Genomic DNA, 6,439 nt, shown 5'->3' with positions numbered 1-6,439 from the left:
TGCCGGCTTTCTCAACTGTTTCCTGGTGGTGCATGCTCTGGGGTCTGTCTGCCTTCACCCTGCACTGGAAGCCAAGAATAAATCTCCTGTGGGTCAACTGAATCTTCCCCCTGCTAACACAGGCACCAAACTTCTACTTCACCGGTCCTCTGGGTCCCCTCTTATCGTGACGAGCGTGGTCCCTGGAACACAGGAGCTGAATCCAAGTGACCCCAACAGTCCAGTGGTCCATCTGTCCATATTTGGTGGAGGTAAGTCCTTGCCTCTCCACGCCAGACAGTAATCCTGTGTACTGCGTGAACTGTGCTAAGGCTTCTGTGCACTTTTGCAAGGAATCCTTTGTGCACAGCACAGCCCAGGTCCCCAGCACTCCATTGTGCATTGCTCAACTCGCTGATTTGACCACCGGCTTCGTGGGACCCTCTTTTGTAGTGTTGAGACGACCGCTGTGCTCAGTTTTCTTGAACCTGTGTTCAAGTACTTCAGCGGGTGCCGCCTGCTTCTGCGTGGGCTCTCTGTGTTGCTGAGCAGCCCCTCTGTCTCCTCGTCCAAGTGGCGACCTCCTTGTCCTTCCTGGGCCCGGGCAGCACCCTTTTTCTTCAACTGCGACCTTTGCAGCTAGCAAGGCTTGTTTGCAGTCTTTCTGCATAGAAACAACTCTGCATCCTCCAGCACGCCGTGGGACATCTTCTGTGCAAAGGAGAAGTTCCTGGCATCTTCCGTTGTTGCAGAATCTTCAGCTTCTTCCACCCGGAGGCAGCCATTTTGCACCTTCTTCCGGGGTTTAGTGGGCTCCTGCCCCCCCTGGACACTTTCATGACTCTTGGACTTGGTCCCCTTCCTTTACAGGTCCTCAGGTCCAGGAATCCGTCTTCAGTGCTTTGCAGTCAGTTGTGGTCTTTGCAGAATCTCTTATCACGACTTTAGTGTGTTTCTGAAGAAGTAGGGTCACTTTACTCCTACTTTTCAGAGTCTTGGGGTGGGGTATCTTGGACACCCTTAGTGTTTTCTTACACTCCCAGTGACCCTCTATACACTACACTAGGCCTGGGGTCCCTAAGTGGTTCACATTCCACTTTCCTAGTATATGGTTTGTGTTGCCCCTAGGCCTATTGTATCCTATTGTACTCTACAGTGTTTGCACTACTTTTCTAACTGTTTACTTACCTGATTTTGGTTTGTCTGTATATTTTGTGTATTTTACTTACCTCCTAAGGGAGTATATCCTCTGAGATATTTCTGACACATTGTCACTAAAATAAAGTACCTTTATTTTTAGTAACTCTGAGTATTGTGATTCTTATGATATAGTGCTATATAAGTGGTATAGTAGGAGCTTTGCTATGTCTCCTAGTTCAGCCTAAGCTGCTCTGCTATAGCTACCTCTATCAGCCTAAGCTGCCAGAACACTACTAATCTACTAATAAGGGATAACTGGACCTGGCACAAGGTGTAAGTACCATCAGGTACCCACTATAAGCCATGCCAGCCTCCTACACTCAGATCATGTCCAGATTCCGAAGGAAACTGCAAACTATTAGCAGCAGTGGCTGTGGGACCATGACTGGATCAATGGCAGGCCCCTCTCCCTACCACCACAAAGAGCTAACAGCGGTGACTGATGCATTGCTTCTGGGTTGGGAAAGCCACTGGGGAGAGGTTGAGCTCAGAGGCATCTGGTCTCCAGCAGACGCTCCACATCAAACTATTGCAGCTGTGGGCCACTCGCTTGGCAATAAAAAGCCTTCACAGACATCACCACCATGTGGTACTGTACTGCGACAAGCAAGGTGAGATGGAGTCATGGACTCTATCAGGAGACTCTGAATGTGGCTGGAGCGCCAGGGGATATTCCTAGTGGCACACCATCTGGTGTGATCTCTAAATGCTGGGGCAGACAAACTCGGCATCTATGCCTAACGTATCATGAATGGCAGTTACACCCAGAGGTAGCTCCACCAAGAGTAATGTGCTATTCTTTTGCAAGTAGGGAGAATATTTGCTCAGTCTTTTCACAACCGCTGAGAACATGCAATTCCAGCACTTTTGTGTGCAGGAGTTTCCAAAGTATCTCTTGCTCAGACACACATTTTGTCTTAAGTGGAACTTGGAAACCTTGTTCACCTTTCCGCTGATACCTCTCCTGCCCCAAGTTCTCAAGAAGATTAGGACCAACTGGGCCAAAGTCCTCTTAATGGCACCAGATTGAGCAAGTAGAATGTGGCAGCCAGGTCTACTGGGCATCAGCATCTGTCCTCCGATCAGGCTGTCCATTTGGTAGGATCTCTTGTCACATTCACAGCAGCAAGGCAGGGTCCTGCATCAGGGCCTGCACAAGCTTCACCTCCATGCTTGGAGAATGAGAGACTGCAGTTCACTACCTCTGAACTTCCTCCCAAACTTGTGGATTTAATCTTGGCAGCCAGGCATCCTACAACTAAACCTGTATGCACCTGTTGTTGGGAGGCGTTTGTGGCTTGGTGCGGCACCCGACAGATTAACCCACTTCAGGCCAAGCTTTCAAAAGTACTGCTTTTCACTTTGTCCCTAGCACAATAAAGCTTTGCTTTGGGCACTGTTAAAGGATACGTGTTGGCTCTATCAGCTTTCTTGAGGGTTTCAGATCATCCATCTTTGTTTCAATTACCTGTTCTGATGAGGTCTTTGAAAGATTTACAACATATGTTTCCTCCTGCCCCGGGACCTAAATTTGGATCTTGATGTATACTCCCTTTGAACCTATGCACAGCTGTCCTCTACAGCTTCTGATCATCTAGATAGCCATGATACATTGCCACTATATTGTTGCGGCAGGTGAGTGAGCTGCAAGGCCACTCTGCTAACCTGCCATGCACCATGTTCTACTCAGACAAACTGGTTTTGAGTTAGAAGTCTCTACCAGAAAAACAAGTTACTTACCTTTGGTAATACCTTTTATGGTACAGACTCTATCTAACTGCAGATTCCTCACCGACTCCCCCACTCTATTTGTTGTGTGAACTGAACTCTATTCTACTTAAAAAGGACCAAGACGATATGATTGGGCTCCCTCTCTGAAGGAGCGGACAGCTGAGGAAGCAAATAGTGGTGGATTTGGACGGCACCTATATACGATTATGCATGTGACTTTGATGTTGCTGAGGAGCCAACTGATGGCACCTTCTGGCACACAAGGGTACAGTTAAAGATTTTCCAGATCCAGTTTGACGCCTGGGAGAATATTCAGGAGGTGAGACGTGCAGTTAGAGTCTCTACCAGAAAATGCATTACAGAAGGTAAGTAACCTGTACCTTCAGGTGAAAAGCCTATGAATAAAACCTAGACCCAAGAAAAAACAGCAAGGCATAAAACAAAGATGAAGCTCCACCAAGAGTAATGTGCTATTCATCACCATTGCTGGAGAGGAAAAAGTAATCTTAAAGCAAATAGGGCTTCCCCATCTTCCCACCTTTATACAATTGTGGTAACTGGCATATTACTCACTGTACAGTTGCAGATATCCACAGATCCTTATCTATATAACTACACCAACCAAATGAAAGAAAAATTGAGCAAAAAACCCAGAAATAAACTACCTGCACCTACGGCATGCAAAAAGTACTGGTGGAGCCCGCATGCCACGTGCGCTAGGCATGTGCAGCATTGCACCATACATTTGTTTGTCGTCCATAACTTGCAAACTGTACCGAATGTTGAATCTTCACCAAACAGTTGATGGAGAAAATGCAGTATATTATTTAAATTGCTGCTATTCGGGAGTTCTGTAAATGCTCAACATCCACTACAGAAAGGGAAACCGTACCAAATATTGGCCCAGCCTGACATTCTATGGAGAGATTAGCAAACAGAAAAACTCGCACGCCATTCCAAATGCTAACGTTTTTGAAGCCAGTGAGAAAAGGGCTAATGTTAATTAACCCGTGTGGCTTTTCCTCCTTCTGAATCAATACGCTGCTCTTCAGAGTGCACTGAATGTCTGCAAACAGCCCGCAGCTTTGTCTGCATGAAGATGGCGCGTGCGTTAAGCCCCCGAGATGATGCAATGGGCCTCGAGAGGCACGGTGATAGGTGTTGCTAATTGAGGGCTTCCCGGTGCCCTTCGATTCCAGTCACAGACTGTCTGAGGTGACAGGGGACGCTGTTTAAGTCTCTTCTTAATGAAGAAACAAGAGCAGCGCGACACTGTCAGCCCGAGGAGGAGACAACTAAGCGGCCGATATTCATTGCCACCTGAAGGAAAGGGCCCGCGGGCCTTAGAGAGCGCGTCTCTAACCGTCTTATCATATCACTTACACGGCACCAACATACATCGCATGAATAGTGGTCCAAAGTCGGCCCATGTCAGTGCCAACTACCCATCACTGCCTCTTTTCACATGATTTGGCTTGGAAGCGTTTAAATATGTTCACGGGCCTCACTCCTGTAAACCTTTCCTGGCTGAACAATCTAATGAAAAGGTAAGTCACCCTGCAGAGCCTCAGAGAAGCCACGCGAGAAGCTATAGTTAACATCCGTTACAGAAAGGACTTTAATGACGATGCAAAATAAGGATTGGCAACGTGACGGAAATTATTAACTAGAAATTGATTCTCACCTCTGTAAAGCAAATAATTACTGCATTCTGAGAGTCACTTATCTTCTATGACTATATTTGTTTTCGGTGAGAAAGATAAGCAAAATTCAAAACAAAAGCGTTTTTTATAAAAAAATGTTTTTAAAAAATGGAGAAGCAGGCATCGACTGCTGCCCACAGTGCATCTCATATTTTTTTAATTCGTCAGCCTCTCTTTGTGATCTTTGGTATTTAAGTATAGTCATTGTACAATAGCACCTTGAAGTGTCAAAGCTTTAAAAATGAGCCTTCTTTTCTCTTCCTCTGTGCAGGCCGGATTATCTTGGGCTTGTCAGAATACATTCTCTAGTTAGAGGTTGAAAATATTTCCCTCCTGGCTCGGAAGTATTGATTTTTCAACACTCAGCTCTGTCTGTCAAGCGAAGGGGTGAAAGGTGAAAGTTTACCCAGCACTGCCTGGCTTTACCATTCTATTAACGTCATACGTTTGATCAGTTTATGTGATTACCAATCATACAGAGCCATCAGTAGGCTCATTTTAGGCTGAAAAATATTTGGGTTGCCATTTTTTATAAGGGAACACGGTATAATCTGACAGACTCCGGGCCTTTAGCAAAGCTTGAATAATCATATGCTTTGAAGCGCTTGTAATTATCAGGGACAATAATTCTTTGGCCACACCGCTGACTTACCTCTCTGTGTTTATTTGCAACAACCAGAGAAGGGCTTAGGCACACAGTTTACACAGCCCATTGTTATTTACTAATGCAGTTATTTTGGCTCTTCCTCGAAACCAGTGATATACTCTTACCTCAGGGACACAATTCTTGGTCCATGTAGAAACCCACGTGAATTGAATTTAATAACATCTACTGGATTCCCAGCGGGTCTCTGTCCGCGTCCCAAGGATCGTGTGGCGCACTTAGAAAATCAGTAATTAGGATGGGGTTAGAGTTGGGACTTGCACACTGTCCAACAAGAAACGTTTGTCTCTTGCAGGTGCTACGCTACTAGATCATTGGCTCCACTGTAGAGTTTTTAACAAATAATTTTCAGGAGTGTCTTTTTTTCCACAGTTTTATATACCGCTAACTTGGCCAAAAAGCATCACAGCGCTTCACATGAGCACCAGATTACACCACACAAAGCCAAATTTGATTTCTTTTTTTAGGCACAAGAAATTAAGGGCCCGATTTATATCTTGGCGGATGTGGTTACTCTGTCACAAACGTGACAGCTATCCTGTCCGCCGAATTAGGATTCCATTATATTCGATGATTGTAATACTGTGGACGGAAAAACCGTCACGTTTGTGACAGAGTAACCCGTCTGCCAAGATCTAATCAGGCCTTAAATGATTTACCCAGAAGCACAGGATGTTGAGCTGACGCCGGGGCTTGAGCTGGTTCCCCAGTTCCAAAGTCAGCAGCTTTATATTAGGTTCCAACACTATCCTCACAAATAATTTATTTTCCAACATGCTAGGGGTGGTGGAAGTGGCGTTATGCACCCATTACCATCCGATGACATGCCAGAGTCTAACTCTTTGTCCCAGCCCTAATTATTAAAAATCTTGGAAGAAAATAAAATTAATGTTTCTAGTAACTGCTCAATCTCTCCAATCCTGCAGTTTTTTCCCCAAGGTCAGCTGCTTCCAGGCTAGCAAACCAATTTTATACCTTCAGGGAGAACTGAGTAGACCTGGATTTCGCTAGCTCCGACACTGTTCGAACTGTGGCGTCTATAGCACCACGACCAATCAGTTTTCTGGAAGCCTAGGGACCACTTTCCATTACAATATCCCGGCTACAAACAATAGTTTGGAGGGCTGTGAGGGGGGGAGGGGTGGTGGTGGTCTGGGGGAAT

The sequence above is a fragment of the Pleurodeles waltl genome, chromosome 1_1 (genome assembly GCF_031143425.1).
Source record: "Pleurodeles waltl isolate 20211129_DDA chromosome 1_1, aPleWal1.hap1.20221129, whole genome shotgun sequence".
NCBI lineage: Eukaryota > Metazoa > Chordata > Amphibia > Caudata > Salamandridae > Pleurodeles > Pleurodeles waltl.
Note: the sequence above shows the minus strand (reverse complement) of the source record.